The 10,877-nt window shown below is 40.1% G+C and overlaps 1 long non-coding RNA gene across 1 annotated transcript; it reads left to right on the plus strand.

The window, feature by feature from the left end:
• Positions 1–2,629: 2,629 nt before the first annotated feature.
• LOC142827137 (uncharacterized) lies at positions 2,630–3,901 on the plus strand. The gene is made up of 2 exons (XR_012901588.2): positions 2,630–3,297; positions 3,578–3,901. It is a non-coding gene; the product is annotated as an uncharacterized LOC142827137 (long non-coding RNA).
• The last annotated feature ends 6,976 nt before the right edge of the window (positions 3,902–10,877 follow it).

Consider the following 10,877-nt stretch of genomic DNA (forward strand, 5'->3'; position numbering starts at 1 on the left):
TTTAACAATGGTGTTCTGTTAAACTTAGTATACAAAAAGCAAATACGGCTTGCATTCTTGAGGTCACCCCTACTCATCAGAACTGTATATTTCAGCCTCCACAGAAACAGCCATTGCATCTTCCAGTGGCCATACTTTCGCCATTCCCAGCCTACTTGGGTAGCAGTGGCCAGCAAGTCCCTGTAGTCTGCCCACTTACCACAGCTCCCATCGGGTGGGAGCAGCAAACAGTATATTCTCAATGTAAAGAAACTCTTGCAGCCCACCAGCAGATTACCCTGATGAACTATGTGCAGCCCATAGGCCACACAAAATTATAATGCCTCTAGGCCAGTGGTTCCCAACATGGGGTCCACGGACTCCTGGGATTCCATGAGGGTATTGTTGGAGGTCTGTGGAAAAAAATAAAAGAAATACAAATGAACATAGAACCATGGTCGCCAACCTGTTGTGGGGAGCGGAGGAAGAGTGTGCACTTCCTGAGAAGTTGGAGCTGGCGCGCTGTCCCAAAACTCCTACTCTCCCCACTCCCACACAGGAAGGAAGGCAGGAACCAGGGGAAAGGAAGTCCCCAGCGGTGTGACAGACCCAGCTTTTCAGGAAGTATGCCAGCTGTTTGGGGAGGGGGAGAGCAGCGTACGTGCTTCCTGAGAACCCAGATTTGGCGCACAACTGCAGGATCCCCAGGTATCGGCCAAGCTGTCCCTGTCCCCTCCTGCTGGCCAGACCCCCACGAGTACCCTGCTCCCTTCCCAGGCCCCCACTAGCACCCTGTTCCCTAGCCAGGCCCCCACCAGCACCCTGCTCCTGTTCCCTGCTCTGGTCCCCACCAGCACCTGGTCTCCTCCCCAAACCCCCACCAGCATCCTGACCCCTGGCCAAACACCATACAGCATCCTACTCCTGCCCAGGTCTCCAGCAGCACCCTGCTCCTGGCCAGACACATACCCCCAGCTTGCTCCTGTACCTTATTTCCTACCCTGATTTTGCACCCCCATTCCCTATCCCATTCACTGGCAGCCCGGTCCCACACACTGGATCCCTCATTTTTGGCCCCACCTCAGACTGTAGAGGGGCCCACAAATTACACTAACCCTGGAACTCCAGAAGAGTTATCTGGCCTGAGGCCTTGAACCTCAGTCCTACCAGTCTTTGAAGTCAATGAAACAACACCAGTTGCCAAAAGTTTATCATTAGTTGCTATGCAGGCCCATTAATTGTGGTAATTTGCTGTGACGAGATGTGCAATCAAATTGTTGTGATGTCGGAAATGAGTATGCATCATTTTAAATGTTAATTATTTACATTTCCTTTTTCAGTTTATGAAGTGTACATAGTGGCTAGAATTGGTTTTGATGGGGCTCCATGAATGGTTTGGGGGGGGCAATAGAGGGTCCGCACTAGTGAAAAGGTTGGGAACCACTGCTCTATACTCAGCAGGCTCATGAAAAATGTGTCAGGCTAAATGTGGCCTATGGGCCATAGTTTGGGGATCCCTGTCTTTGAGTGAAGGTTCCACCTAAGATCATACATGAACATTAGTGGGGTGGTCTCAATGTAGTCTAGAACACAAATGCACAGTCTGGCACAAGCCAATGTAACTGTCAGATAGAAGATGCCCTCTGCTGGAATAAGCAAGCTAGGTTTTGCAAACTGAACAGAACTCTGGGAAAGAGGTTGCACAATACAAGCCCATTCAAGACAAGGTTCTGGTCATAGTTGCATGGATGAGCACAAAAACTTAACATTCACGCCAACAATTATTTTTAAATTTCATATTTATGACCCTTCATGGTAGGGGGGTAAATTCTTAATTCCAGTGACAATTAGAAATACTGATACTGTAAGTGATGCACAAAAATAACTATTCTTCAATAACTCAACAGCAATGTATTTAAACAGCGATTTATTTTCCATAGTGGAGCTTAGTCTGGAAATTTACAAAAGCAAGCAGACATTTAGTGGATATCATGCACTGTAAGTTTCAAGATTCCTACACTTAAAGCATGTGGCCTAAATCAAAACAAATAAGAAACAACCTGATTTTCTAAACACCAGGAAAACTAAAGCAATGCTGCTTTAAGGAGGGGGAATCTGGAAAGTATAAAAACATGCAATAATGTTAATGGTACAAGAATTTCTATTTCTAACAATAAATTTTAAAATGTTCTATTATCGGATGTTAGTAGCAAACTTAAAACCAAGGTTCCAGAAAGATAAAACTCCTGCAGCTACATTCTAGTCTACAATTAATCTCATGTCCTCTGTAAAGCGGGGGTTTACGTATTTTACAAGGGCTACAGCAGAAAACTCCTAATTTATTTTAAAAGTGTGACAGCCCAGCCGCTAACATGTATTGTTTAGGAGTTTCTTAGAGGATGGATGGGGACATATTTATGATCATCCAAAGCTGCTCTCTGATTGCTGGATTGGACCTTTTTCATAGCATCCCAGACATGCACCAGCTCGCAATGATGCGGACAGGTCCTTATAATTCAAAACAAACAAAAAAATCTCTCACATGCCCCATTATGATCAATAAGAAAAAAAAAAAGAGTTCTTCCTTTATTTTTTTTAAAGACAAAACCCCTGCCCCCTTCCACCTGTGCATTTTAAAAAGGGTTTTTTTTTATATAAAGCCACACAGATTTTGCTGCATTTACCGTGACACCTATAAACTTACACTTTGACCCCTGAATGAAGTTAAGCTCATAAATAGAAAAGACCAGATTTAGAAATGTGTTGAACAAGTGAAGCTCTCACTGAGTTCAAAGGGAGCAGTGTGCGCTTAGCACTTCTGAAAAATCAGGCCACTTTTCTGTAGCTGCCTGACTATTCATTTTGGAGTCTAACCTTCACACAACCGGCTTTAAAAATGTTGCCCTCAGGGTTTCAGTTCCAGGTGAGTGGTGGGGAAAAGAATCACAGAATCATACAACTGGGAAAAATCTCACAAGGTCATCCAGTCCAGTCACTGAACTCATGGCAGGATCAAGCACCATCTAAATTTTCCCTGACAGATGTTTGTCTAACGTGCTCTTAAAAAATCTCCAGTGATGGAGATTCCACAAGCTCCCTAGGCATAATTTCAGACCACAGAGAGACTTGAGACAGACACTTTGTATTTGAAGGGGAAATTAATTTTTCCAGATTTTAGCCCTTCAATCCTGTACTACAAGACAGAGGAGGTAGAAATGAAGTAACCCAACAAGCAACAAATGAAGCAACAAATCTGTACTCTGCCCTGCAAAGGTGAATCAGAAGGTCAGAAAGTTCTGAGGACAGAGTGGAGATCAGGTAAGTATCCTGTTTACAAAATTTTATGTTACTGGAAATCAGAAACATATGTTTGCTGAACTTGTTGAATTTTTTGTGATGTGACTGACAAGATTTTGTGTTTTTTATTTTTTTTTTGGGGGGGGGAGGTTGCTTTTGGTTTTTGTTTCCTCAGCTCAGTATATATGTACACGGACATAATATCTTGAGACTGTAGCGTATGTTGTTATAGGTAATGGAGTTATACATAATTGATGATTTTTTCATATGCACAAGTGTATCTTGCTGTTTAATTCTATAGTATCTGTACTAAACAGAAGAAAGAAAGAAAGAAAGAAAGAAAGAAAGAAAGAAAGAAAGAAAGAAAGAAAGAAAGAAAGAAAGAAAGAAAGAAAGAAAGAAAGAAAGAAAGAAAGAAAGAAAGAAAGAAAGAAAGAAAGAAAGAAAGAAAGAAAGAAAGAAGATTAAAATCAGTGTAATCCAACTTCACAACTGCTACCACTTCAAGCGCCTGTTACAAATGTAATTATCTTCAGTATCCAGATGATTCAAGTCATGTAACTGCATAATTAAGGTCTCTTCTGGTTTGTCATTATAGTAGACTAAATAAGATTTTTAAATGGTTTGATCTTATCTGTTGTTTTCTACTGCGTCATCTGAATTTTCTTGGTAGCTATTAATAGGACAATTAATAAAAAAAAAAAAAAAGGAAACATTTTGTTCCTGTTTTCCAGTAATAACTCTTGCTAATTTCCATTGCAAAGTGTTTTCCTCTGGCTTTGGAAAAAAGCATTGCACTGATAATAAGTCATTTATTTCTGTGAATAGTAAAACCTCTACTTAATAGCTGCGAATAAACAAGTAAACATTTTCCTTCAGAAAAAAAAACACACCTAAAATAGTTCAAAATGACCTATGATGCAAAATGGACTGATCTGAAAGTGGCAGATTTTTCCCCGTAACAGAATATTGTCTGAGGCCTCAGAACAGGGGAAAATATCAGACTTGTTTACAGGTATTGATGTATCTAGAGACTGAATACTATACATACCACCAAGGCCATGAAAATAGAGCAGCAGTCTTGAGAGCTGAGTAATAGGGTCAAATAACAATTAAGCAGAAGTGGCCCACAGATATTATGAAGTCATTCAAACACTCAGGCTCTGACGAAGACAATTAGGGTACGTCTAGACTACAGGCTTTTGTCGACAGAAGTTTTGTCGACAGATACTGTCGACAAAGCTTCTGTCGACAGAGCGTCTAGACTACATTTAGTTCTGTCGACAAAGCAAGCTGCTTTGTCGACAAAACCCTATAGTCTAGACACAACCCTAGATGCAATAACACCTTCTGTCGACAAAACTCTGTCGACAAAAGGCGTTATGCCTTGTAAAATGAGGTTTACCAGCATCGACAAAACTGCTGAGTTCTGTCGACGTTATGTCGACAGAACTCAGCGGTAGTGTAGACGCAGGTATAGTTTTGTCGACAAAAGTCCACTTTTGTCAACAAAACTCTGTAGTCTAGACACACCCTTAGTAAATCATCTCACAAACAGTAAGACGTTATATCACTTTATGGTTGTATATCTGAGAACACTCTATTAAGCATTATTATCCCTACAGAAGGCAAGGAGGAGGCCCAGGGAGTGACCTTCCAAAGTCAAATGTCACAGCTGGCAATAGCGTGTTTGTATTCCAAGTTCCCACGCCAGGGCCGTATCCACTGGACCACACTTCCCTCCTGTACATAATAAGTAATAACAATTTTTGAAGAATATATTCCAGTAAAAGTCTTAGAGGGGTGGCTCTGTTAGTCTGTAACTTAAAAAAAAATTAAAAATGAGTGGTCCTATAGCACCTTAGAGACTAACAAAAGAATATAGATAGTATCATGAACTTTTGTGGACATGACCCACTTTTTCAGGTAAGTGGAGCAAGAGGCATAGAGGGGCACAGAAACCCCCAAAATTTAAAGCAGTAAAAGAGGGGAGAGGAAGAGGAGAAAAAAAACCTTGTCAATTAAAGCGTACATGCTAAATGAGGCTAATAGAGTGGGCTGTAGATGTCTGATACTTAACTTTTGATGTCATTTGGAAGTTGAATATAACGGACCATCCAGTAATGTCTTTGACACTTTTACACACGGATTGAGCAAATTTGCATATGAAGGCCAGTTCCCCAGTCTCTCTAGTTGGTTCCTGAAATTATTTTGCAAGAGGATAGCCATTTTTAGAACCATTAATGAGTGCCCCAGCAAAGTAAAGTTTATTTCAGTAAAGTAACCCATTTGCTTTTCAGCACGTAAAGCATACTATCACAAAGGGGGAAATACAGTATTCTCTTGTAAAAGGCCAAGGAGTAGTCAAATGGCCAATTTACAATTTGTGCTTTGGCACCTTCTGAGAATATTTTCTGTTCATATCTATTTACCCAAATTGTGAAGTCTGAGATGTGCTGCTGCCAATCACTAACAAAGAAGTCTCCCTTTCTGGTTTACTATTATGACAAGATGCAATCCTAATTAAAATATTGATTACAATATCCTCATTATGAGTACTTTACATCTATATAAGAATTTCACACATGCAATGCAAGATTTGGCAAGAAAACTATTATTTATGCGGATGTTACTTCATTAACAATTCACACACTTTGTGAATACGCACATCCCACTCTTTGGCTTCCTTAGTGTTGGCTCAATAGTTGTAAAATGAACATTTGCCAAAAGTCATGCTCAGGGGAATAGGTTCATATGCTGCAAGCACTGATCAAAAAGCTGGTATGTAAAGAGGACAAAGTTGCCATGGGATATGGCTGTGCAACAAATATATTAGAAAGAGTTCTGGCACAGCATAGCTGGTCCCTGTTGAAAGACAAGACTCAGCTCTCCTAGACCAGAGAGCAGGAATCCAACCCTGCCAATTAAAGAGATCTGGTTTATACTTAAGCCTACAAAAGACTGCTAGTACTCAGATGGAAGAGGGATTGATTGACACAATCCCCCTTTTTTTTTGCCTGGAGAGAGAAAGTAATAGAGGAAGAGTCATTTCTTATAGTGGGCTCCCTGGAGCAAGGAGCCAGGTGCTCAGGGAGATAGAAGCAGGAGAGTTTCTCCTGCTGACAGAGCTACTGCCTCCTGCAGATTGTTTTATTAAGCCCATGGAGATCTCTCTCCCATTGGCATCCAACACCCTCACCAGAACTGCTTGGCTATTTTTCAAAATGAACAAGTTAGCACAAATACCACAAATTTGGTGTTTAATTATGCTGAGGTGTTATCAAAACTGCATTTTGTTCCCAAAAAATAATTTTGGCTGAAAAAAAAAATCGCTTGACACTAATTAGGAAGAATTCCAGGTTTTAACAGAGATACATTCTCATTCATTGGGCAATTATATGCTGCTTTTATTGAGCTGATTTGCAGCTTTTTCTATCATCCCATGATGTCAGTCTTTGTAGCTCATTAATATCTTTATTTTTTTTTCTGTGTGTGGTTTAATTGCTTTTGTTTCTTCAGAGAAAAGGAGAAAAGAAAGACAAATGCTGTGGTTTTGAGGGGGACATAGCTACTGAATTGTATTGACTGCTACTCTAAGGTCAAGCTGCAAAAATGCCAAAGTCCATGGCCTGATGACATCGGCTTCTAAAGCTGTATTTGAGTCAAGTCTGGCCCTGAGCCAACTGTACTTCTCCTATGCCACCCCTCTCCTGGATTCAGGGATCTGTCAGCTTTTCTCCCACACACCACTTCACTAATGGTAACACAGCTGTAGCATTCTCTGCTTCTGCCCCCGTATCCCAGACTTTAGAAAGTGACTCTACTGCTCCTTGGCTCTGTCTGTCTGTTAAACAGGGAATTGCCAAATAGTGTGGATCCATTTACTTGGATTCCCTGTATAGAAGTCGATGCCCAAGTTCTTCCCTCCCTCTCATCACCTGAGCACAGTTATATAGGGGCTTGCAACAGTGTGGAAAGGAAACTTTTATCATTCAACCCCACTTTTATCTTGGCTTGCAGACTGCTTACAACAATAACTAACAACAGAGGTGCTGAAGCTAAGTGTGCAGGATGCAATTTGCTTTTCATGTACAATGTGTTTATTTTAAATTGGCTTCTCTGCTTGGCTTCTGCTAACCTCTAAAGATGGGAAAATAACCATTTTCCACTTACTACTGGGCATGACCTATTGCTGAGGCTGCAGGCATGCGAAATAAAATCGTGGTGATATTCAGTCACAATTGTACAAGTGAGAGTGCTGAATTATCATGCCAGAAGGATGTACAATAGTCTGAGCAATAATCAACAGTAAGGGTAAGCAATGAGTCAGCTGACCAGGATGAGGACAGTCTTGCCTAATGGACAGAGCCATAGTCAGTCACTGGGAGCCAAAGGCCATGGGTGAAAACTGGAAGTCAGGAACTAGTGCGAGCATAGTCTCAGGCAAGGAACGGTTCAAGGCAGGGGCAGGACAGAGGCAAGACTGGATGTGTGGCGGGAACCTGATAATGCAGGAACAGGCACCATGGTGGGCATGAGAGGCTGACAGGATTCTGCTGCTGTTGGCTTAAGAGGCAATCAAGTTGCATAGGCTAATCAGGCAGCCTGCCACAGGCCAATTGCACTGATGGGTCTGCTGCAAGTCCTAATTCCTGACACAATGTCTCATGTCTTTAGAAAAAAAACTGCCTACCCCATGCACTGGAGGCTACACTGTGTCAGTGTGCAAGCGAGCAGAAAGAAAATGGTTGTTGTCTTTGCTGGCAGAAAATATGATAGATAGAAGGTTTATGAAGCAAAATGCAGGACAATGTAGCAATTTAAGGTTTATCAGCACCTAACACATTTGTCCTATTTGCCCATCTCTCTGACTGTCGGACAATCTTTCTCCAACTCCCTCTCTCTCATCATGCAAGTCCCACTCACTGAACCGGAAAAAATAAATACCCATTTTAAACAACCAAATTAAATTGTTAAAAAATTATATATTGGAGACATCAAAGACTGCACATAAGAAACCAATCACAGCATGACCATATCTTCCTCCAAATTTTTGACACCAGTTTGCTCCCAATTCCACCCTAAATAGTTTTCTTAGTTTAGATTTTGTTGTAACAACAACAATACCTGGTTCTGACATAATGCTTTTCACCCACAAACCCACAGTAGTATCATTATCCTTAATTATGGGAAAACTGAACCTTGATTTGCCCACAACTTCAGAGCTTGTCCTCACCACAGCTGGAAACAGAATTCATTCTAATGCCCGCTCCACCAGATAATACTTTTTTCACCGGGTTTTCAGGACAATCATTATATATTTTTAACTTACCTGCCAAGCACTTTGCATGCTGTTGAGCATGGTATAAATAGCAAATCATTATGAGTATGGGTTTGGAAATACACGCCACTCGATGCTCATCTGTAATATGACCACCCCAGACGCAGGCTGATAAAACCTTTCTAGCACAGAAGGGGAGAAACTAATTCTAAAATAGTGAAATACACCAATGTTCTAAAAAAGAAAGTATCTATTTCTAGGATCTCTTCCTGAATAAGCAGCCAGAATCCAAAAATACTCACCTCAGCAGGAGAGAGAAAATATATAACTAATACATGTAAAATACCAAAATCATCATAAATAAGAATTCTACAGATTTAAAATGTCTGATATTTGGGAAACTTTCAGAGTTAGACTCTTGGAATTCTCCCCTTTATATAGAGATATGAACCTTCTGCTCTGAACTCTGTACCAAAACAAGATCCTCCATGGCACACACCTCTCCCTCCGAGGTGAGGGGAGAGAACAAATGACAGATGCGTAGTCACACTGCTTAATGCACTACTTAAAAGGTGTTCCAATACTGCAATAATGAATGTGGTATAAAAGTCTATCTAATACAGAATAGGTCATTTCAAAATAGGGCATCTTAACAGAGATACATTTGTGGTCTCAGTGTCCAATTGAAAGCCATGGGAGATGGCAGCCATTTTGAATGAGGGCCGTTCTTCACAGAATTTTTAAGATTATTATCACTTAGTTGCTGCTGAAAAATAAGCTTTCCATTTTTAAGAACAGCTGCTAAAAGTTATAATTGATTCAATTTTTTAAATATACACAGTGCAATAGATTTTAAGGAGTTTTAAGTACATGGGAAGTTGGAAGATTACTATAGATATTATTCTGTAACTTATATAATTGGAGACAAAAGGGTCTGACATTGGGCACTAAGTAAGGACCGATTTTTAAAGTCATTTTAATTTTCACATATGAATTCATTAATTTATTTGGAAATTCTCAAAACAAACTGTGCTCAGAGTTTCAGGCCAATAATTCTGGGAAAGGAATGCTGTGTTTTTCTTACCTAATATAACATACATAAAGAGGTTGAGTCCTTGCTGTATGTGCAAAATTCAACTCAATCTCATTAAACAAACAATTATATAGGACTGAAACTGGAGCTTAAACAATATGGAACCACATAAATACTTCTATAGTACGGGTGTGCCTGAATCACATTACCCACCATTATAATGAAGCAAACTCCAAGATGAAACACTAACTTTTCAACAGTACACAGCAACAGTATGCAGCTTTAAGTCAGGAACAATGACTTATTGTGTCCATTTGAAAGTATGACCAGAATTTAGGTAGGCAGACTGTACCCAAAACTGAAAGTAGAATGAGGCACCAAGGTGAAAATCCCTACTTTAGCCTCAGGCATTAGTCCATTATGATTCTAAGAAGAGAGCCACCTATGAAATTACCAGTACACTCCTTGCAGCTCGTATATTTTTCAAGGATTCTCTCATCTAACTAGTAACCCATACTGATATTGCTTAGCCTGTGAGATCTGCTAAGATCAAAGCTTGAGTTGATATAATTGCAGGATGGATATATATATACACACACACACACACACACACGAAAGTGGGATGCAGATATCTGTTGTATGTATTAATGTCAATGTCTTTTGGGGAAGGGATGATTTCAGAATACAGTTCATTTAAAAAGAGAAGCAATACAGAGAAGAAACTTTAAACCACATTGCACGTCTAGAGTTATGATGCCTTTCCACTGATACGTACACTTCTAATGGCTTATTTATTTGTTTAAAAAGGCCAATGTACTCAGAACTGAATACAGGGCTGAATAGCTGATCTTTGCACCAAGGATATTCAATAGAAATATAACCTATGGGACTCCTCAAAATGAGTAACGGCTGCAGAAGACAAGTGCTTAAACAGTACCAGTTTATAATTACATTCCCTTTTGTGGATGCCGAGAACATTAAATAACAATATTAGCAACAGCAGCACCTGGCTATCTTGTAAGCTTTAATTCTAAAAAACACTTGGCAAGCTGTTCTCCTCCCTTATGTATATCTTACTGCAACATGAGTTGCTTTACTTTAATAGAAAAGACCTTATGTACTTGATGAAAACATAGCAGAGTTTGGACTGCCACTGCTACAGCTGCTAAGCAACATTACTCTCTTTCTGTCTATTCTTACACTCGAGGTTTGAGTAATTGCGCTTTCATGTAGCTTTAATTTTTCTGTCACACATTCATAGATGGGCCCAAATCAAAACCCTCAAGC

Source organism: Pelodiscus sinensis, chromosome 1 (genome assembly GCF_052426305.1).
Source record: "Pelodiscus sinensis isolate ZL-2025 chromosome 1, ASM5242630v1, whole genome shotgun sequence".
NCBI lineage: Eukaryota > Metazoa > Chordata > Testudines > Trionychidae > Pelodiscus > Pelodiscus sinensis.